At 42.3% G+C, this 24,316-nt stretch overlaps 1 protein-coding gene and 1 long non-coding RNA gene across 3 annotated transcripts in view; one reads left to right on the forward strand and one right to left on the reverse strand.

Moving 5' to 3' along the window:
• Nucleotides 1-24,316, reverse strand: part of LOC146401035 (uncharacterized) — a 271,100-nt gene that overhangs the window by 173,400 nt on the left and 73,384 nt on the right. The window contains exon 2 of the long non-coding RNA XR_014813342.1: nt 15,999-16,065. This is a non-coding gene — a long non-coding RNA (uncharacterized LOC146401035). The remainder of the gene's footprint in view (nt 1-15,998; nt 16,066-24,316) is intronic.
• The window catches only part of TSPAN5 (tetraspanin 5), a 253,303-nt gene that overhangs the window by 9,026 nt on the left and 219,961 nt on the right, over nt 1-24,316 (forward strand). The gene's annotated exons all lie outside the window — the stretch shown is intronic.

Genomic DNA, 24,316 nt, shown 5'->3' on the forward strand with positions numbered 1-24,316 from the left:
GGAAATATGCATCATTTGAGTGAGTTTTATCTTATGTTAGATTCTAAGCTTGCATTATTTAAAACTTCTATAGACCAAAGATACCACCAATATTTTTGATAACAAGTCACAGACAGGAGAACATATTTAACACTCATATAATCCAAAGATAGATGACAAAAAGACTACATATGGTACTTATACTAATCAGTAGGAAAAAAATGACCAGTTATGAAAATGGGTGAAGGATTTATTAAGGCACTTCACAGAAGATCATACCTGAATGGTCAGAAAAATCTGCAAAGATAAAATGCTTTACCAGTAATCCTAGAAATCAAAATAATGAGATACTATTTCATACATCATTTTTATTTTATTTTATTTTATTTATCTTTTTTGGGGAGGAGGCACACCTGCAGCATATGGAGGTTCCCAGTCTAGGGATTGAATCAGAGCTGTAGCTGCCGGCCTATGCCAGAGCCACAGCAACACAGGATCTGAGCCTGAGCCAGTGTCTGTGACCTACACCACAGCTCACGGCAATGCCGGATCCTGAACCCACTGAGCGAGGCCAGGGATTGAACCCTCAACCTCATGGTTCCTAGTCGGATTCGTTTCCCTTGCACAATGACGGGAACGCCCCCATTTTTATTTATTAAAAGATGTGTGGAGTTCTGATATTCTGCTGGTGGTAATATAAATCAGTTCAGACAGTTCAGAGAACAATTTAACACTACATAATAAAGTTTAGGATATCCATAACTCATGATCCAGCATTCCATTTCTAAGAATATGGCCAAGAGAAACCTGCAAGGATGCGCAGGAGACATGTGTAAGGATGTTCAGGGCATCATTATTTACAATAAGGAAAAATTGGGAGCAACTCATAAACGCATTAATTGGGTTTCAAGATTATATATATGGGTTTTTTATTTCCCACAGTAGAATTCTGAATGGACTACATCTGCATTTAGATGTTGATGACTAAATCTCAAACACGTAATCATGGATGAAAAATGTTGCAGAATAATTCCTACAGTTCCATACCAATCAATATCATATGTTGTTTATGTATAAGTACCGCTATAGTGAAACTAGAAAGATACAGGTGAAAAGGATACACAACAACTTCATGATACTTGTTGATTCTGAAGAAAGGAGCCAGTTGGTATCAGACGGGGTGAAAAAGAGACGTCAACTCTCTCTAAAGCTTTATTTCTTAACAAAAGAGATTCAAATATGAAAATACAGAAACACTTGCTAAATATTGGTGGTGGAAAGTGGATATTCATTATTATTTTCTGTACTTTCCTATGTGTTAAAACCGCTTATATTTTAAAATTAAGTTGAAGCAACCTACTTTTAAAAGAGAAAGTTAGCCCTGGTATTTCTGGGGTGAGGACGCCTCCTGGACCTTGTCCTTCGTGACAGGCAAAACACAGCCCTCCCATCGCAGCTCTACCCTGGGCACCTTTATGTATATGACAAACACCCATGATTCTTCTCTTCAAGCCTTTGATTTTGTAAGTTCAGAAAATATCTTTACCAGTTCAGAGGAATTAGAAGGCTCTGAGGGACGGCTCATGGCAAGTAGTCATTAGAAACAACTATGTGAAGATTGATTTTTCATTGCCTAAAAACTGGACTTCACCGAAAAGAGATGCTAATTTGGAGTTCCCGTCGTGGCGCCGTGGTTAATGAATCCGACTAGGAACCATGAGGTTGCAGGTTCAATCCCTGGCCTTGCTCAGTTGGTTAAGGATCTGGCGTTGCTGTGAGCTATGGTATAGGTCGCAGACTCGGCTCAGATCCTGCGTGGATGTGGCTGTGGCTGTGGTGTAGGCCGGCAGCTACAGCTCTGATTCGACCCCTAGCCTGGGAACCTCCATATGCCACGGGAGCGGCCCTAGAAAAGGCCAAAAGACAAAAAAAAAAAAAAAAAAAAAGAGAGAGAGAGAGAGAGATGCTAATTTTCTATTAGACTCCAGGAAGAAAAAGCTTGTCTTGCCTAAAAACAAACAAACAAAAGACAAAACAAACAAACTAAAAAAACAACTAATAAATTTTCTTTCATTAGGCATTAAGAACTGCACAGTTCAGATTGCCTTTGTGTCCAGGCTCTCAGGAAGCTAGAGCTAATGTAATGATCCATTGAATTTACCATCTTATTCGAGATCCTGATCCTAGATAATAGCCTTTCCATTTCCCCCATATCGGTTCTGATTTTTATTTCTGATTTATTTAACTGCTGTATTTGCACATGTTTATAAGTGTTCTTAAATCCATCTAGAAGGAAATGCATTTTAAAGTAATAAGCAAGTCGATTGATGGATACATGGATAGACTGATTTACCAACCATAGATTATATTAATTTACTCTGAGAAATATGCCTGCCAAATAGACATATTTTGTCAGCTTCTCAGTGTACTTGTATGCCAGTGTGAGAGTCTACTTAAGGAAAAAAATTCTAGCAAGAAGTTTTCTCAGTAAGTGCAGAGACAGTCTTTCCCATGGTAATTTATACGATGTGACAGCCTGATTTCTTTCCCCAAAATGCAACCCTAGTCTTATTACATACCTGCTCAAAAACCTCAGAAGTTCTGTACCCTCCTTAGAATTAGGTAGACATTCCTCAGCTGGGCATCTTATCTGATATTCACCAAACATCGTAGCGTCTGTGTCTATTGTTCCTAATAATGTATCTTCTGCCTCCGCCAAACTGGAAAACCAGTCATTCTCTGAGCACCCTCCACTTTCCCATACCCATCCTCTTTGAATACTGCTTCTGTCACTTACATACCACCTCCCTTGCCATAGACTCTTATTCATACTTAAATGTTCATCTCAAAAGTCGTCTGGTGATAATAGCGGCACATATTCATATATTAACTCATTCTCATATTCATATGTAACTTCTGATACAACCCCATATATAATAAGTATTTTAATCCCGTTTTACAGATGAGAAGAACTGAGGCACAACCAGGTCAATCACTTTCCCAAATGCATACAATGAAAGATGGAGCTGGGATTCAAATTCAACCAGCTTGGCTCCGGAGTCCACATTCCTATTGATGAGGTTGAGGATATAAAAATCTCAAAATATGATGTCTTGGCATATTGAATATTTTGAGCCGAGGGAATTGGAGAAGTGGCTGGTGCAGGAAGGATTCTGATTTTCCCCCAAAGAAAGTCAGAAGAACCTCATGTGAGAGGTGACCTCCCGATACCTGGATTTCCATCCTTATCTCTGAAGATGGAAAGATAGCAAAAATCTGAACCCTGGCCCTCTTTCACTGTCTCTTGCCTCAGGGAATGTTACCAAGATCTCACATCTCTGCCCACCTCGCCACCCGTGTCTGGCTCTGGTCACCTCTCACCAGCAGGGATCGAGCTTTACGTCATCCTTCCATTTTTCAAAGTCCTTCTCCACCCTCTTCTCACTACCTTTGAGCATATGGTTGCCTCTACCTGAAATATGCCTCCTCCCCCAAAGCCAACAACACAACACCCACAAATCTGCAGATTAGACTCAACTGTAACTTCCTCACAGATCTTCCCTGACCCCATAGGTCAGATCAGGGACCCCTGCCTGCACTCTGAGAATTCCTTGCATCTTTTTTCCCTGGCATGTAGCTCAGTCTCCAACCATAGAGTATATGACCCAAGTTAAAACTGGGGACACATGTGGTCCAGTCCCTGCACCGTCATTCTCAAAGAAACATCAATTCAAAGTCATTGAAAGCAATTCATTCTTTGCTAAAATCAGATAAGGGGATCCAGTTAATAACTCACAATTTTACTTAATAATGTCTTTTTTGCCGTTCCTCTCGCTCAGTCGCATTTGCATTACTGTCCCAAGAATCATCTCTTATAGCTGGTGTGGGCTGGCTACAGCATTTATTAAATATGTAACTTGTACAAGTTACTTAATTTTTATGCCTCAGTTTTCATATCTGAAAAATGGGGATAAAGTCAGTACTTCTCCCATTGTTTTGGGGAAAACGAAGAATACTAGAAAAGTGTACTAAACTATTCCTGAAAGAGAATAAGGTATTTAATAAAAGTTACAAAAAGCAGTAGTTTAAACATTTCATTTTATTTTTAATAGATTATTTCCATCTGCCTCTGTTCTTTCTTTTCCTGAACAAATTGCTTACCCTTACTTCTAAAGTCTAGTCTCTTTCCCCCCATTAATTGGATTTGGCATCACAACAGTTCAGGAACCCAGCTGACAAGAGAAGGAGTTTTTCTTGGAGTGCGGCAGGGGAGGGAGTGAGATGAGAAAGCTAAGAAGACAAAAGCAGAATTCTCTTTGATGGTTGAAAGAGTGAAGGAAATTGCTAATATTGTAATTAACAACTTGTTTTTCCTTTTCCATTCACCACACTTCTGTGATTATTTGATTATTGTGGAGCATTCCCCACTGGGCTAAGCTCTAGGAGAATAGGATCTGTGTTGATTCAAGTCACCATTGTATGCACAGCTCCTGGGACACAGCAGGTGCTCAAAAGTCTGATGCATGAATAAGTGAGGGAGGTCACGATGATTCAGTGACAGCATGCTGATTAAACCCTTGATACAGTGCCTGGCATGTAGCCCTGAACACTTATTTGTTTTGGTATCGTATTCTTTCTTTAACGCCCACCTTCTTCTCTCAAGGAACACCTGTGCCAATTTTACACCTCATCTATTTCCAAAGCTCATCCTCAGGGCCCCTTCTCAGGAAGGCTTTTCAGAACATCTCTCCTAGACGAGGCGTTCTCCTCAACTGCCCCCACAGCCAGCTGCATTTCTCACTATCCTATGATTAGCCAGGAATATGTCTCTCTCCTCCCCAGACGGTAAACCCCTCAGGGGTCAACGACCATGTCAGATTTGACTTGCAACTCCAGTGCCTGGCACACCGATTGAAATACGGCAGGTGTTCGATAGATGTGTAAAGAGTATTATTAAATCATAGTTTATCTTAAGATCCGTTTCAACATGGTTTCTATTCATTTTTTTTTAATGAAATTGGGGACATACTACTTTTATTAGGAATATTGGCAGACCAACATTTGCACACCAACTCTTAGCATTGCATTGCTTCAGCCTATGGCTCATATCATTCATTTTATGTCAAATCTTTCTAGCTTCAGAATGAAAGATGATATATTCTGGTGATCTCGTTCCCAGGTGAGGGAAATCTGGTCTCCCCTCTGCACTGGCTACATCTTTTAGCCTGGTTTTTGAGAGTTCACATACATGGAAGTGTAGAGTTGAAAGTGAGTGGCCTAAACTACCCATAGTGAACATTGTTGAACATATTTTCAAAGCTTTCCCGTGATGGTAACGACAGAGTTTCATCACCTTTGCTGCGGAGTTCTGCCTTAGGTCAAAGAGAACCCTCTTGTTGCCTTCTAATCCGATTTTGTCTGGTTTTCATCTCTATAGAGATGGAGAAAAGCCAGCTAGCATCCTCCTCCACAGAAACCATCCAGTTATTAAATCAGTCCTGGGTCTGCAATTTTCAAGGCGAAGTCCGTTCAGTGTCTTTAACCTTTCCTCGGAGGTCTTCTCCTCCATCCTTTTAATAATTTTTGTTGCTTCTCTTTGAACCTTTTCCAATTCCTCTACAGCTCTCCAGAAATTCAGAAACCCAAACTTGATTCAGAGCTTCTAGGGGCCTGACCGATATTAAATACAGAGAAAAATGATAGGTCCTCCACCTTTGGGTGTCATACTGTGTCAGGACATGTCAGGGCAGGAGAAATCCATTAATCCAGACCTCACTGCAGCATCATTTGTGATATTCCAAAACAAAATTGAACAAGGATTTGCCACTTTAAAAATATCTCCTCATGAAAAACATAAAGGGGGTACCCTGGAAGATATTGACAAGGCTCACAACAAAATATTATTTCAAGCATTCATTGCCTGAAAAATAAACACTATCACACATTTTAAGGTGCTTTTAACTTTTTACTTGACCAACTTGTCTAAGGGAGTCTTTTAAGCGTGGGTTCAGTTCAACCAGATTGTGTTTCTGTGAGTGTTTGAAGATGATATTGCATTTTGACACTCAAATATATTTTGTACCTTAGAGCTTTTATTAACTCAATTGCCTTCCAATTTTCTTAAAATTGGTGATTTTTCTAAATAAAAAATATGTCATATTTATGACAATTTTTTACCTGCATAATTTAGATTTATTTCATAGTTATCCTTTATGTGCTATAATTGAAAATCAAGTGTCTCTAGAAAATAATTAAGCTTACAAGCTGTATTGTCAATACAGTTTCTTTTTTCTCCTTAAACTTTTTTATCATAGTTGATTTACAATGTTCTGTCGCTTTCTGCTGTACAGCAAAGTGATCCAGTTATACATATGTATACATTCTTTTTCTCATATTATCTTCTACCATGTTCTATCACAAGCGATTGGCTACAGTTCCCTGGGCTGTACAGCAGGACCTTATTGTCTATCCATCCTAAATGTAACAGTTTGCATCTATTAACCCCCAACTCTCCGTCCATCCCTCTCCCTCCCCTGCTCCCTTAGCAACCACAAGTCTGTTCTCCAAGTATAACAATTTTTAAATCACTTATTTTTCTGATTTTTCCTCTTTTTTTCTTTTGCATCTTTATTTGTAGAAGGGTTGTTCCCCAGAATAGATTTTCACATTCCAGTTCCCTGACTTTCCCTGGAGATGTGAAAAGTCACTAGTATTTGTTGGCATCTCTCTGAAGAGATGGTTGGGTTTTAAGGGTACCCTTTCCCTGTTCTCTGGTGCTCACCACCCAGTTTTTGACATTTTCAGCTCCCAGGTGGATAAGAAATGGATTCAGAGACAACTAGCCTCTCTTCTATAAGATTTCTAAATTTTGCTACTGATTTCTAAATTTCCACCTCAATTCCTGTTATTCTTTCAAGGATGACTCCCCCAGGTATTTCTGTTACCAAATAGCTTCCTATTCTTTTTAAAGACATTGTAAATAAGTATAGCATATTGCAAAGGCTTTGTTTGGACTCGTGTAATAATTTGCTTAGATGTGATAAGTCAATTAGATTCTGCATAGTTTAGATTCTCTTTTAATTCCCCTAACAGGTCAAGGACTTAGATGAAAGTATTTTGTTTGGGAGATTTTCCTAAGAAGTTAAGAGGGAGGGAAATGGGAGAGTAGGGCAGGGAAGGGTGTACTATCATCATCCAGCTGCAGACAAAGGAGAGTCTATTTCTGAGGTTCAAGGACCTCTGAGGAGCTTGCAGAGTTCCTCCTGGGATTGTCCCCTGAACGATAGGAGACTGGGGTATAAGTCTATTAGCACCCACCCCTTCTTCTTTGAGGACTGCTCCCAGGGAGGTTAAGTCTCCATTTCTGGGCTGACAGGTGCACAAGCAGGTGTTCTGTGGCAGGTCTTGGAACATGCCTTGAGAGTACCACAGGTGGGTACCTCAGGGGGTCCAAGCCTTCAAAGAAATGTCCACTGGCCCCACAAAGCAATTGGAGGTGGGGTGGAGGAGATGTGCCACAGAGCACAGGCTCCTTACTTTATTAAGCCTTCCATGTGCTGAGCAAGTATGATGCATAAGAACCCTCAGAACATGGGGTAGAAGTGCGAATTCGTGCTCATGACGGGCCACCTAATCAACAACTAATTGCACTGGGAGTTGACATTTGGGGAGTGACTTCTAGTCTCTTTGGAATTGAAAAAATCAAAATTAAAAAGCTTTAATATGTACCTACACCAATACAAGGGTGTATTTCACCAACAGTGCCATGGAAATAAGCCTCTTTTGCCTCCTCCACCAGTATCAGCCTAAGAAATAAGAATCAAGTAGAAACCAAGGATAGTGTTCAGAGAGATTCCTGGGAGGGAACACAAGAGCCAGCTCCACAGAGCGACCCAGCCTGAGACCAAAGGAGCTCCCAGGGGCTTACCTGGTGTCTTGGGTCCCCTGTTGTTCCATGCATCTAGGGCACCTTTTTTTTTTTTTTTTTTTGAGAAGGAATATGTTACTACAGTCACATGATGAGACTATTTTTCATTAGAAAAGATGTTCAACCAGTTACTGCTGGTGGTTTAGAGAATTGTGTGTAAAGAAGTATGGTCAGTGCCCCACTTTGTTCTTAGACAGTATCCCTCAGATGTTTTGGGCCATGACCCACATCAAGGCATGCAGTTTACATGGTGACTCAGTGGACGCATGTAGAAGTATAAAACTGAAACAAAAGTTCTCCAAGTTCATAATCCTTATATGGTGCTCTAGTATTTTCCATTCTATTCTTTTCTTTCTTTTTCTTTTTTTCTTTTCTTTCTTTCTTTTTAATGGCCACATCTGCAGCATATGGAATTTCCTGTTGCAACTTGTGGCAATGTGGGATCCTTAACCTACTGAGTGAGGCCAGGGATCGAACCCATACCCTCACAGAGATGATGTTTGGTCCTTAACCTGCTGAGCCACAGTAGGAATTCCTCTCCTATTCTTTTCTGTTCTGTCCTATTCTCTTTGTTATACCCCACTTTTTAAACCCGGGTCTAGACTCACTAAATTGTTCATATGACTTACTAGCTGGTCACAAACCACAGTTGGCAAAACACTGCTCTAGGGCACCGTAGCTTTGCACTCACAATTCCTCAACTGATTTGTTTCCTTTCATGTCATAAATCAATGTACAAATAATTTGTTGCCTGTTGTAACCATGGAATTGTTTTCCTTTCCAGCCCTTTTCCTCCTATCAAATCTTTTTCCTCCAGCCAAGAGTGTAATAAAGTAGGATAGATTGTTTTGGACATTTTGGAAACATTTCTAAATCCTTTGGTACTTCATTCCAAAAAGAAACCTATAAAACTGTAAAACGTACCAAAGAGGGTCCTGGACCAGGATGATTTAGGTTTTAAGTAACAGAAATCCTGCCTTTAGCTCTGTTAAATAATACACAAATATAATATCTCATAATGAGGAAGTTCAGAGCTAGGTTAGGTAGACCCAGTGGCTTACTGATGTTACCCAGATGTCGGTTCTTTCCACCTCTCAGCTCAGCCAACTTCTAGGTTGGTTTCATCCTCAGGCTGAGATCAAGGTGGTACAGATGTTCCAGGTAGCACATCCAGACAAAACTCATACACAGGGAAAGAAAGTGACTCTCTTCTGTGGTTCTTTTATGAAGATGCTCCCAACAGATGTTTTGCCATATCCCATTGGCGATGATGAGGGTCGCATGTCTTTTCCTAAATCAATAATTGGCAAGGAGGATGTGATGACCCTTAGACAAATCAATTTTTCAAAGGAGAAAGGGACATCTGCCCAATTAAGTCAAAATTCTTGAGGTTATCTTAGATTCCTCCTCTTTTCTCATCTCCATATCTAATTTGTCACCAAATCCTGATGATTCTTCCTCAGGCCACTTTCCACTGTCTCCTTGGTTTCCACCACGGTCCAAATCACCATCATCTCCTGCCTGGATATTGCTGTAGGCAACTTGTGCGTGAACCGTGTATGGAAGGGTTTGGTGTTGCCAGATAAAAAAGCAGCACTGACATTTTGGCACCAACTGGTGATATTGTCATCTTCTCCAGTCATCAGCCTTCTCTTTTGGTCTATTTCATTTTATTAAAAAAATAATTGTTGAGCTTGTCTTACATACCAGCCTGCATGCTAGATGTGGGGCAATAGAGAAACGCAAGGCGTAGCCTCAGCCCTGAAGAAACCTGGAGCTCTCACACTCAGAGTTGACAAGTGCATGTGGATGAAAGACCTGGAATGGGAATGCTGGCTATGTCTGCAGGGTAGGTTGAGAACATGGCTCTGTTTTGGTTGGAGTCCACGGACTGCAGGAAGGGGAGTGAAAGAGAAGAGGCCAGACAGGAGGGGAGGCCGTATCACACGATCAGAGTTGGGCCTTTTCATAGCACAGGTCCTACAACAGGGACAGAAAAGCCATCTATTGCCCCACTGCACCACCCTGGAGGCTGCCATGATGAAATGGAGCAGAGGGCAAGCCCAGGCTGCAGCAGCTCTTCCAGGGCAGCCAGTTTGCCATCTGTTGGGGCTTTGTTCCTCTCATGACTTACTTGGGATTTCAGAGGCATGCAGGTCCTAAAATGTCTGAACCAACTTTTTTTTTTTCTTTTTTTTTTTTTTTTACTTTGTAGGGTCACATCAAGGCATATGGAAGTTGCCAGGCAAAGAGTCAAATCAGAACTGCAGCTGCTGGCCTACACCACAGCCACAGCAACACCAGATCTGAGCCGTGTCTGTGACCTACACCACAGCTTACAGCAATGCTGGATCCTTAACCTACTGAGTGAGGCCAGGGATTGAACCCACATCCTCACAGATACTAGTCAGTGAACCAATCGTTTTCAGCCTACTTTGGTGATAAAGGACAGTCTGGTCATCTGGATGTGGAAACAGTCAATGAACAAGAGAAACATTCAAAGAATAAGGACATGTGTGCTTTGTCTAGGAGAAGAAATGGCCCGTTGTTCAAATATTCACCACTTAGATGGCATAGGGATCTTACTTTATAGATGCATCTGTAGCAGAATGGAACCTCTAGTGACTTATGTATGATAGGTTTTACTGAAACCAATGCTTTTTGTTTTGTTTTGAGTTTTAGAAAACTCATCTACCTAGTCTCCCTGTCTGTAGACTGATAAGGCATCGTCTCCATTTGACTAGCAGGCAATGAAGTTCAGAGACTATGTAAGTTTCCCAAAGTTGCAGAGCTTCCATGGGCCTTCTCTGGGGGCATGTAGCATTATGGTATCATAAAGAGTATTTTCACTGCCCTAAAAATCCTTTGTGCTTCCCCTGTCTGCCCCTCCCCCCTCCCAACTCCTGGCAACCAAATGTCTTTTTACTGTTTCGATAGTTTTGCCTTTTCCAGAATGTCAGATTGTTGGAATGATAGAGTATGAGAGTATGTAGCTGTGATGTTGTGATTTATAATAAGTATATTTGGTCTTCACCCAGTTTCTGTCACAAATCTCTTTGGAATTTGCTAAGTGATAAGAGCAATGAAGGTGTGAACTTGTTGTGTGAATGAGGTGACCCTTGGACTGCACCTAAGACTGAGGGCCAGGAAAACCAACCAAGTGATTAGAGAATAGGAGTCTTTAGTGCCATCTTGAACTCCAGGGAGGGAAAAGGGGCTGGAGATGGAGTTCAATCACCGTGGCCAGTGCTTTACTCATTCACGCCTATAAAATGGAACGTACATAAAAAAAAAAATCTCTTAAGTACTGAGAGCTTCTGGGCTGGTGAACACATGGAGGTGGTGAGAAGGTGGCTAGACGGGGAATGGAAGCCTATTGCCTCTTCCCCCATAGGCTACTCTGTGCATCTCTTCCGTCTGGCTGTTCCTGAGTTATTTCATAGTAAACTGGTGATCTAGTAAGTAAACTGTTTCTTTGGGTTCTGAGAGCCAGCCACTCTAGCAAATTAATGGAACCCAAGGAGGGGGCAGTTGGAATCTTCAGTCTATAGCTGGTTGGTCAGAACAGGTGACAAGCTGGAGTTGGAATGCATTTGAAACAGCAAGGGGGGATTGTCTTATAGGACGGAGTCCTTAAGCTGTGGAATTTGGTACCCTCTCTGGGAAGACTGAGTTGAATTATAGGACGCCCACTGGTGTCTGGACAATTGTTCTTTGGTGTGGAGAACACCGCCCCCCCCCGCCCCCCACATTGGAATTGGTACCAGAAGCTGGAGTAGCCTCTTCAAATGGGCTTCTTTCCCTTAGTTATGTGCATTTAAGTTTCCATGTCTTTTCATTGCTTGAAAGTTCATTTCCTATTAGCTCTGAATAATAGTCCATTGTCTGGATGGACCACAGTGTATTTATCCATTCACCCACTGAAGGACATCGTGGTTGCTTCCAAGTTTGGGCAATTAAGAATAAAACTGCTATAAACATTTATGTGCAGGGTTTTTCTGTGTTTGTTTGTTTGTTTTTGTCTTTCTAGGGCCGCACCCACGGCATATGGAGGCTCCCAGGCTAGGGGTTGAATCAGAGCTGTAGCCACTGGCCTACACCACAGCCACAGCAAAGCCAGATCCTTAACCTTCCGAGACAGGCCAAGGATCGAACCTGTGTCCTCATGAATACTAGTCAGATTTGTTTCCACTGAGCCACAACAGTAACTCCTATGTGCAGGTTTTTGGGTGGATATAAGTTTTCAGCTCCTTTGGGTAAATACTAAGGAACACACCTGCTGTATCATGGGGGAAGGGTATGTTTAGTTTTGTAAGAAATCACCAAACTTTCTGCCAAAGTGAAGGTATCCTTTTGCATTCCCACCAGCAATGAATGAGAGTTCTTCTTCTCCACACCCTCACCAGCATTTGTTGTTGTCAGGGTTTGAACGTTCTAATAAGTGTGCAAAGCAAGTTTTAATGTACAGAAAAGCAAATTTTATCTATATCTACATGTATATCCACTTTTACATCTGTATCTCTATCTCTCTACCTACCTACCTACCTCTCTATCTCCAGTGGTTTCGTGGCAAAAGGATACACTTAGGAATCGAACTGATAAGGATCCCTGCTCCATCACTTCCTAGCATGTGGCCTTGGATAAATTGTGTAACCTCTCCATTTCCCTTTTTATAAACAAGCCGTGGTAATGGATGTCTCACAGCACTTTGAGAATATTATATAAAACAGCATGTGTCAAGCACTCAGCAGTGTCTGGTCACACAGCAAGCACTTAGGGAGTACCCGCCCTCTCTCCTTCCCCTGTAAAATCTGAGATTCCAGTCATCTCTCTTCATTATGGGAGCACTTTATTATTTCACCATTGCTGTCAATTACGGACATGGCTAGACTTGCGCTTCTGATTTTTCAGGACATATTTTTAACTTGTTCCACAAAATAATGGTGAACGTAATCAAAGCGAGTGCCTTTTATTTTACTGGTGGCTACACAGCCCATGGAGTATAACTTGAAGCAAGACGGAATGTGATATTAGATGCTCATTTCATGCAGTATTCTTCAAATGAATTAATGAACAACTTCTCCAATTTGAAGAAACTTGTAGATTATTCAAAAACCCATCAAGTAATAACATTATCCTGACAGTTTATAGATTCCTGCTTAGATCACCTATCCTGGACCATGTTAGAACGCAGATTTTCAGTCTTCTGTTTCTAAATGTGATATGCTTCAACTGGAGATTATTAAGTTGTTTTACATTCAGAATATGCTACACATATAAGTTATGCCCACATGCAGACCGCTTTCCATTCTGCAAGAACTGCAAGGGACCTACCAGGAATGACCACAAAACCTCCATAATTATAACAAACCCTGGGAAGGAGCAACGTTGGTGGCATAGAAAAGGGGCACAAAGAAGGAAACAGAACTGAGAGAATTGGTTCAAACCTCGGCCAAAGGAATTAGGGACTTGGAAACTTGATGGTCCAGGCAAGATTTCCCTTTGTTTATTTCTCAAGTAAAAGTAAAGGAAACCATGAACAGTGGGAAAATTCCATCCACCCCCCCCCAAAGGGAGCTAGAAGGGGCCTAGGAAGGGTGTCACCCAGATTTATAAATAAGAAACTGAAACACAGCCAGTTTTACTGCCATCAAAATGTGAACTGTTTCCAAATGTAGCTAATGATGGGCCCACTGAACTAGGACAATTTAATTTTAATTCCAGAACACACACATCAAATGCTTAGTTGTCTTCATCCAGCTTCTCTGATACTGCCATCAAAGATGTAAAGGATACATTCTCTCCTTTGGGAAGAATAACAGGAGGGACCGTGGTTTGTTTTAACCCTTCTGTTTGTGGGGATACACTTGACCAGGGAGAAATCTGCCAAACATACAATGTGTAAGCGATTCAACATGTGGCCGGAGGCTGCAAGTTCCTTGAGGAGAAGGACCGCTCTGGTGCTGTTTTCGCATCCTTCAGTCTCTAGCTTGTGGATGTGGGGGAGTAGTTCCCAGAACTTGGCATTCGACAGCGAGTTAGGGAGGGGTTCCTAGAGGCCTGGGGCCATCCTCACCTCAAGGACCACGGAGGGTTGTTTCCACCAAGTGAAGGAGGCAAATTAAGATGTGGCATCAGGAGTTCCCGTCGTGGCGCAGTGGTTAACAAATCCGACTGGGAACCATGAGGTTGCGGGTTCGGTCCCTGGCCTTGCTCAGTGGGTTAACGATCCGGTGTTGCCGTGAGCTGTGGTGTAGTTCGCAGACACGGCTCGGATCCCACGTTGCTGTGGCTCTGGCGTAGGCCGGTGGCTATGGCTCTGATTGGACCCCCAGCCTGGGAACCTCCATATGCCATGGAAGCAGCCCAAAGAAATAGCAAAAAAAAAAAAAAAAAAAAAAAAAGACAAAAAAAAAAAAATAAAATGCTATATTAAAAAAAAAAAAGATGTGGCATCAAAGGAAGGCACCTCCCCTCATCTGTCCACGTCACGAGTGAATTGTAGAGAGTGGTGGTAACTAATCCTTCCAGGAAATCCTTTTCTGAATTTTGGAGTCCTAGGTATGATAACATCCTACATGTATTAAACACTGACGTGGATTTCCATTGACTCTTCTGCCTTGGTCCAATATGGGGCGCCCTGTGGTCCTGGGACCAGCATGGTGGCACACGGATACCCTCTCTTCCTCCCCTCAAAAGATCCATCCCTTGGGTTCTTTCTTCTCCTTCCACCCCTACTCCTCTTTTCCTTCCCCCTTTCCTTCCTCTTCTTGCTCATTCATCAAATTCAGCATTGCCATTCACTGTTTTTCACTTAAGATGCATCTTCATAATTGTAGACTGTCACAGTCCAATTGGATTTGAGGGTGGCCTTGACAGATCAATAGATCAATGGTAGTCAAACAAGAGTGAGAAGTTAGTTATTTAATATGGTTTCATAACCACCTCTAATGGCAAAAAGAGTAAATCATGCCGTAATAGTACTAGTTAGCATTTTTTGAGAATCTAGTAGGTGCCAGAGAGGCAGTGGGCTAAGTATCTATCTATCTATCTATCTATCTATCTATCTATCTATCTATCTATCTATCTAATTATTTTATCCAGCCCCCACTCCACGTGATCAATTAGTTATAATTATTCCTATGTCACAAATGGGAACACTATGCCTTAAAAAGATAGATGAAGTCACTTGCCCAAGTCACTTGTGCAGCTAGTAAGTGATGGAGCCAGGTTTGAACTCAAGAATCTCCATCTTGGGAGTTCTCATCATGGCTCAGTGGAAACAAATTTGACTAGTATCCATGAGGATGCAGGTTCAATCCCTGGCCTCACTCATTGGGTTCCTCCATATGCCGCATGTGCAGCCCTAAAAAGACACAAATTTTAAAAAAACTTCAATAATTAAAAAAAATGAATTTCCAACTTGGACTCTTAATTATTATGCTATGCTGTATTACTTCCTTGAGGATAAAAAAGGAGTACCATTCTTATTTTATTCCCTTGAATTTTCAGTATTTTATGTTTAAAAGTCTTGCAAATCAATTTTTTTTTCAAGTCATGTCTTGTGAACTTCCAAGAGTCTGAAAAGTTGTCTCAAAGTTCTTTAATTATGAAAAAAAAAAAAAAACTTGTTGGAAGATGCAATTTTGTGAATCTTTTCAACCATTTTCCTTGACTTAGCTATCTTACTTTATTCCACTCAACATCTATAATTTAATACTCTGCTTTGGCTCCTTCTAAATGTTCCATAAACTGTGAGGACTGTTAAGACAGAAACAGGAAGAAACCTCAGGACGGAAAATTGTTTTCTTTGTGACATGTGATGAATCAGACCTGCAAAGTCCACAGCACAAAAGCTCCTGATAATGCTAATTCTGTGGAAGCTGTGCACACGACTCTCCTTTTTAAAACAAAACTTCCTTTAGATGTTTGTTCTATTTGTGGCAGATTTTCCAAGTGTAGACTAATGTTCTCCTTCCTTACTGATGCTTGGGCAGATGTTTTATTATGTTATAAAAACCATGACAGTCCCATATCTATCACCAGAGACCTTAAGCAAGTCATTTATTTCTTTGAGTCTGAGTCCTTTTACTTAAAATTTTTTTTTTAAATTTTTCAGTTGAAGTATGGTTGATTTACAATATTGTGTTAGTTTCAGGCTATAGCAAAGTGATTCTGTTATATGTATGCATATACCCATTCTTTTTCAGATTCTTTTCCCAAATGAGTGCTTTTACAGTGCTTGTACAGTGAAGTGTGAAATAACGAAGGTACCTCTAGGTCCATTTTCTGCCTTTCCCCCTCTACTCTGTGCCCTGGGGTCTTTATGCACTATATTAATGGATTCTCTTGCCTGTTGACTTCCTTTTGGGTTCAACTGAAGGGAGGCACTAGCAGAAGGTCAGAAGAAGGCATATTTATTTGACCAGCTCCCTTCCTGCTAGCGGTACATGGCACCAGCCACATTCCTCCACCAAAGGTCAAGCCTCTCCTACAACCACAGCTCTTAAGTTCCAGTGACCGCTCCCTCCGCTTGCCCTTCCTGAGCCAGGGTAGCTTGTGTTAACCCTATCCTCTTCCTGCCTGATACAGGAGATATGGGTTTAGGTAAACTCTCAGGCTTGTTCTAATTCTAAAATAAGTAGTGTCCCTTTTTGATATGTCCTATCCCTTTTCTTTTGAGAAAGGAGATGGTGTGATGCTTCGTTGTTAGGATGTGTTCTGAAGGGAGCCAGCACGTGGGAATGGAGGATATTGGACTGGGGGTCAGAAGATCAGCAGTACTACTAAATAGGATGTAACTTTCTCTTTTTAAAAAAATGTGCTACAATGCACATAACATAAAACGATTATCTTGGAGTTCCCATTGTGGCTCAGTGGGTTAAGAACCCGACTAGGATCCATGACAATGTGAGTTTGATCCCCGGCCTCGCTCAGTGGGTGAAGGTGTAGGTCACAGATGCAGCTTGAATCTGGGCATTGCTATGGCTGTGGTGTAGGCCAGCAGCTGCAGCTCTGATTCATCCCCTGGCCCAGGAACTTCCATATGCCACAGGTGCAGCCCTAAAAAAGAAAAAAAAAAAAAAAAAAAGAAAGAAAGAAAGAAAAAAGAAGACCAACTTGGATGTAGTTGGGGAAAGAATGAAAGAAAGAAGAACAGGTAGGAGGCAATTTCAGTGAATCAGGTAAGAAAGAGACAGTGTAATTCTGAATAAGTTCTTTGGACATAAGGGTTGGGGAAGATGAGGCAGATTTTAAAAATGAATCTAAAACACTAAATTGGCAGGAGGACTTGATGAACTACCTGATGTGGAAGTGGTAAGGGGTAGAGAGGAGTCCAGGATGACTGGAAGCTATAACCTCGGGTGCCTTGTGGGTGGTGGACACGGGAACCAGGGGCAGAGCTGGCAGTGGGTACTGCAAGAGGGAGCACCATCTTGAAGATGGAAGCCGTCATTTTCCCGGCCTCGAGGAGGGATGGGAGTTACTGTCTCATGGGTGTGCCCCCTGCCGGGGGGAGCCATAGTCAATGACCGGTTGATGTAGGGACACAAAAACCAGGTCTTCTTTTCTGAACTCACGCAAACTCCAAAGCGCCGTTCCAGCCCCAGAGCTCCCCGAAGATCAGCTGAGGCCTGTGTGTGTCTGCATCACACTTCAGCTTCTCTCTGTTCCTCATCCCACATCCCTCACTGGCTTCCAGGTGCTGCCCCCTAGAGCACTCCCCAGGAAATCTGCACACATGCCTGTCTCAGATTTTGTTTCTCAGGGCAGTGGACCTTACACAGAGAGAATGATGCTCAGTTTTGAATGAGTTGAGCTTGATGTGTCTGTAAGGAATCCAGGTAGAGATATCCAGCTAAGACAGCTTCAGACAGCTAAGCCTAACCTTCCATGTAAAGCTGCAAGCAGGAAATAAAGATTTGAGGGTTATATCAGCACATTGGTGGTACTGGTCTAAGATCCCTTACTCGCAATTTCAAAAAAAAAAAAAAAAAAAAAAAGTCTTAAAATTTCATTTGCTGCCAAAACCTGATATCATCTGAATGATCTGAGCACTTTTGACACCAAGACAGAACGTGAATGTATAAGAAAACTATTTCTAACCCCTTTAAAAATCTGAAGTAGCATGAATATTTCTGTATTGTGTTATAGAAATATTCTTATGTTTGACTAGAAGGTGCTATCCTGGGCTCTACTGGGACCAATATATAATTTTTAGTATATGTTCCTTATAACCTTTCTAAAATCTGAGAAGTTCTGGATTCTGAAGCCAGCTCTCCCTGAGGGTTCCAGATAATGCATTGTAGATTTATCATTGGGAACATGACAGAGAATTAAGATCACCCATGGGGAAAGCGTAGATTAAAAAAATCAAGCCATAGACAGGGAATAGCAGCATTTTGGATTAGCCAAAGGAAGCGTGGCCAGCAAAAGAGAGAGAGAGAAAATGTTTATAAGCTACGGTTAGTTAGGAGAGTGCAGAGTTATGAAGGCCAAGGGGCTTTAAGAAAGAGGAGAGCTATCTGTGAATTCACATGCAGCAGGGGGTCTAAGAGCCAGGACTTCAGACTTATCCTCTCCAGCTGTCAGTTGGTGGTTGATTGATGACCAGAGTGAGCGTAGCTCCAGAAGAGTGGTGAGGCAGAGGCTCAAATGCAGTGAATAATGGAATGAATGGGAAGGGAGAGAAGAGAGAGCATACAGTTGCCAGATGTGGAAGGGCATGTTATTTTAGCCTAAAGAGAGCCTTGAATGTGTTTATAGGGAGTAGGGAGAAGCAAAGAGTGAGTGAGTGGTGGAAGATAAAGGAAAGAGAAGAAAACTAATGGGACAAGATCTAGAAGGAGGCAGGGAGAACTCAGGTGGGTTTGGGGCTGGGATTCATGTAGGGAAAGGGAGGATGAGGGGTGGTCTCAGACTGAAGGAGGAACTCCTCACCTTCCGAGATGGCTAGACAAGAATGAGAATGGGATTAGATGTAGAAAAATGGGTAAGGAGAAAGGGATAACAAGGTTGGTTATCTCTGATGACTTCCATTTCTCACTGAAACAGATTAGATCATCTGCTGGAAAGAAAGGGATGAATAAAAATAAAGCTTGAAAGGGATCTTGGGAAGAGGTAAAAGTCTGGTATAAAGAGAGGGAGTAAAGGAGAAAACCAGAAAGATGAGTTATTGGTAATGTGAAAAGAACAAAATTCAACAGAGTCAAATTGAAGATCTGATTGGCCTTATTAAATGACTCATGTATCCATCTAGTAACCAGAGAATTACTCCAAGGACAGATACAAAATGGAAGGCTTTTATAGAAAGAGAGGTGGGACAAGGAGGTCATTAGTAAAAGAAAAGTGAAAGTTTATTGGAGGAAAGTAAGAGTTCTGGATGATGATGACTTCTCATTGGCTGAGCTGTGGTGTTTTCCATTGGCTGGGCTTGTTGTTAGGCAAGAAGAAAAACTTCCTGCTGAGGTAGTAGAGATGCCTTTCTGTTTGAGATGCAAGTTACCTCTCTTCCTGTTTGGGGTAATTGACAACCAGTGGCAGGGCATAGGAGCTCCCTCTACAGGTCTACCCAACTCCAAGTTTAGTTGTGGTTTCCTTTATTAATTTTCACAGTTGTCTAAAGTTAGAGAACACACAAGCATTAACAGATACAGTGATACCCCCATTAGCCTTCAGCTTTATGCACAGAGATGGTAATTAAACAACAAAATATTTATGTAACCATTTAAAGTTGTCACAAAGAATATTTAAAGGCAAGGAGCAATGCTTAAGAGACACTGTAGGAGACAGTGTTGGTACCTTCCTCAGAACCCTTTGGCATTCATCTCTGTTTAGTTCTCTCTGCCTGAAAGGCTGCTTGCTGGGATCACATGAAACTCTCTGCCTGAAGCTTTCCTCTGGCCCATGAGCATGCCTAGAAGTCAATGCTAAGGCAATGCCCGTCAATCCCTGGGGGAATTATTGTTCCCTCTCCAAACTCCCCAGCCCTAAGCAATTGCTGATACAAAGTTGGTGGTTAAATACTTTAGCTTCCTCAGTCTTCCTTGGGGACAATTTTGAGATGTTTTCTACAGTGTTTCCAGAAGTTCTCCAGCAGAGCTCAGCTCCAGTTGCAACACAGTGCCAATTGGATTAATCACATGCAACTTATTGGCTTCCTTCCTGTGCAGATTTTTCTAAAAGGCCCAGAATTCTTTGGCATGTCTCCCATTAAGTGGTAGGATCTATGTTCTCTTTCCTTGTGGGGTTGTGACAGCTTTGACTAAAGCCGTGTGAAGAAGATGGCAGAATTGATGCTATATGATTTGTAAGGCTAGACCATAAAAGGCCATCAGCTTTGGTCTGGTTCTCTTGGGTACTCACTCTTGGGGAAACTGGTCACCAGGTGGGAAGTCTGACCCCACTGAGGCTGCTCCGCTAGAGAGTCCACATGCAGATACTCCATGTGACAGCCCCAGGTGAGCTCAAGTTCAACCTCAAGTCAGGATCAGGCTGAGTGAGCCGACCATCTGGAACATCCAGGCCAGCAGAGCTGCAGCCCCTACCTCTCCTGATCCTTCCTGAACTCCTGATCCACAAAGGTGTATGCAAAACTGAATGGTTCCATTGTTTTATACCACTAAGTGGTAAGTTGTCATGCAGCAATAGCGACTAGAGTGTATGCCTTCCCTGTGTCTCTTCCCCAATGTCCACCTGATGTTTCCTGGGATTGCCCTCCAAATAAATTATGTGCTCTTAAATTTTTATTTCAAAATTTGTTCCTGGAAAACTCAACACCTCCCCCCCAAAAAAAACCCCAGGTTACACAATAATAACTATGATATAACCACAACTGTGGAAAAAAAACACAAGGGAAAACAATAAGAAATATATAAAAATGTTAACCAGGTTAATTTCTAAATAGGAAGATGGAAGGTGAAATTTATTTTAATATTTTTTGTGTATATTAAAAATAAAATATGTATTTTTTTTGGCTTTTTGTCTTTTCTAGGGCCGCACTCATGGCATATGGAGGTTCCCAGGCTAGGGGTCTAATAGGAACTATAGCTGCCAGCCTATGCCAGGGCCACAGCAACACGGGTTCCGAGCCACCTCTGCGACCTACAGCACAGCTCACAGCAACGCCAGATCCTTAACCCACTTAGTGGGGGCAGGGATCAAACCCGCAACCTCATGGTTCCTAGTCGGGTTCATTAACCACTGAGCCATGAGGGGAACTCCTAAAATATGTATTATTTATTTTATTAGAAAAAAATCATAAACACGAGAACATGAATAATGTGCTAAAATTTTTTTCTATGAAAATTAAAATTTAACAATTTTCATAGTTAGAATAAAACCTGTGTTCTGAAATTTTATTTATGGTTCAACTCCTCCTTCTATCTAATGGTCCCTACCTACAGCCCAAGGACAGAGTGATTCTAGTTTTATGTGACCCATATTTGCCAATCACAGCCAATGGGACTAGGGGTTGCCATATCTGACTCTCAAAGAACCCCTCTGTAATCTAGCCAATATCCAGTCTTCTTTTCTCTAGAATTTGACTGGGAAACCCAGTGCCTATGCGACAGGTCCATTGACATTACACATTTGAGGCCCAAGAGTGTCAGGACCAGAGTTGGCTGAGGATGAGCTAATGCCACATACAAGTTGAAACTGTGTAGAGGAGCAAAAGCCATGAAAGACAGAGCACTAAGCTGCCGTGCAGAGCATGGAGAAATGAAAGAGGAAATGCTGATGAAAAGCTCTCTCTCTCTCTGAGGACATGCGGGGAGAGAGATAGAAAGACAGGTGGCTTTCCAGTTCCCGTGAGGTTTGCCTGTACTCCCTGTGCTACATTGCTCTGAGAATTCTATCATATCTCTTCATAATCCTTCTTACTTGACCTCGTTCAAGTGCTTTCTGTTCTTTATAACCGGTAGAATCTGATCTCAACAAGTTCATTTCTCAAGACCAAAAAACTAAAATGGTATTAATGCTGATATGCATATGGCCGGAGGAGTTCCTGTTGTGGCTCAGTGGGTTAAGAACCATACTAGTATCCATGAGGATGTGGGTTCAATCCAATGTGGGTTCTCACTGGGTGAAGGGTCTGGTGTTGCCATAGCTCTAGCATAGGCCAGTGGATCCGATTTGACCCCTAGACTGGGAACTTCCATGTGCTGTGGGTATGACCCTAAAAAGACTGCACACACACACACATGCACGCACGCTCTGAGTCCACTGGGGCTGCTTTAACAAAAATACTCTAGACTGGGTGACTTCAACAACAAACACATGTTTTTTATTGTTCTGGAGGCTGGGAAGTCTGGGAGTAAGATGCTTGCAAATTTGGTGTCTGGTGAGGACCTGCTTGTTTCCTGGTTCCTAGACAGTCTTCTTCCTGTGTCTGATATGGTGGAAGGGGAGAGAGAGCTCTCTGGGGTCTCTTGTTAGAGCACCAATCCCACTCACGAGGGGCTCCACCCTCAGGACCTCATCACCTCCTGAATGCCACTACCTCCTAAGACCACCACATTCGGGCTTAGGATTTCCACACTTGAACTGGGGGGCAGGGGCACACAACATCTAGTCCATTAAAAACATTAACACTAATTACTTAACGAGCAAGTATTAGTCATATTCTGGTTTCATATTTGAGGCAGCTGAGATCAAAGGACGCTTGGCAAGGCTGGCGCTTCCGTGGCTGACAAGCGCAGGGCAGGATTTGTGAGTGGGCAGTCTGGCTCCCAAGCGCCTGTGCCATTCCATCCCATGTTCCTACGATGGCAGGCCCTGCAGCTTGGGGGCTGAGGCTGTGGCTCTTTGTAGAGAGCTCATTACAGGGCGCTGAGGAGGTCAAGGTTCAAGGCTCCCCAAACCACCCAGCAGGTTGGGAGCTGCCTTGAGATGCCAACGTGCGCCTAGTGTGAGGACAGGCAAAAATAGCATGAACAGCAGGCTCTTCACGCTCCCTCCCCAAGCTTCCACTTTTCGGTAGCGTTTATTCATTTTCTACCCATCTTCTGACCTGCAAACATGTGATCACTCAAGAATATTGAGAAGGAGAGGAAACTGCAAACTGTCAGATGCCCTAGGTTGAGAGAAAGGCAAGGCAAGCTAAGCATGGGGACCGAGCTGTTGTGGGTTCAGCACCGTCACCAGCCAAAGCCTCAGGAGGGCTAAGCTGAGCTTACAGCCCCTATTTAAGGGAGTAGGTGGGAGGCCCCAGCGCCTTCAGGAATTATTTTCTCATTCCAGCCTTGTCAACCCTGTGAAGTAAATATCATTAAACTCACTTTAGAGATGGGACAAATCAGGTTCAGAGAGGGTGAGTGATTTGCCAAAGGACACACAGTGAGTAATGACAGAGCTGGGATTCTAAATCCTACATAGTTTCCACTTCAGGATACTGTCTCTTCCCTCTATATTTGATTGTACTTGACTCTTAATTCCCAGGTTTTTTTTTTTTTTTTTTTTTGGTTTGTTCTTTGTTTTCGCTTTTTTGGTCCACACTCACGGCATATGGAAGTTCCCAGGCTAGGGGTCTAACGGGAGCTGTAGCTGCCAGCATACACCACAGCCATAGCAATGCAGGATCTAAGCCTCATCTGTGACCTACACCACAGCTCACAGCAACACTGGATCCCAACCCACTGAGTGAGGCTGGGAATCAAAACTGCATCCTCATGGATACTAGTTGGATTCATTTCTGCTGCACCACAATGGGAAGTCCTTGATTCCCAGATTAATAGCAGGCAAGCTAGGGTAGCAAATCTGACCCTAACAGTATTAAAACTCGGGGACCTTGTTTTCTGCTTGAACTTCAGACTGTGCCACATAGTGACCGACTGCCTCATCTGCTAGCATACAAGGCTTGTGTGATCAGATCAGTTTCATACAGAGGCACATGTTTTCTGAACTTAGTGGCTCCTGATTTTTATAAGTTGAGAGCTATAGCCAACCAGCCCAGATGTTAGCTGGGCTTTCATACCTATTAGTAGCCTCACAGGCAGACAGATAGTCACATGCGCACACACACGCACACGCGCGCACACACACGCACACGCGCACACACACACACGACAGGCAGATAGATAGTCACACACACACACACACACACACACACACACACACATACACGACAAGAAAGGACATGCTAGGCAAGAAGGATGATCAACTCATATCTAATAGCACTGGTTCCCTAACTAGTTAGGATAGTTTATCTTTTGCCAAGGTGACATAACACTTTCTTCAGTTGATGATTTTTTTTTTCTGAAAGTAGCACAAATAGAATCTCAAAAACACATAACATTAAAGGGAGAAGACGGAAATTTCTTTCCAAGATTTATAATGAAGAGATAGATTCTTTGCATAAATAACAAGCCCAGCATTTTTACAGAGTGAAATGAGGTCGGTGGTTGGTAA

This window comes from Sus scrofa, chromosome 8 (genome assembly GCF_054392235.1).
Source record: "Sus scrofa isolate SSC_HxYL_T2T_F1_AM1 chromosome 8, Sscrofa_HxYL_maternal_Yorkshire_Landrace_v2.0, whole genome shotgun sequence".
Taxonomy (NCBI): Eukaryota; Metazoa; Chordata; class Mammalia; order Artiodactyla; family Suidae; genus Sus; species Sus scrofa.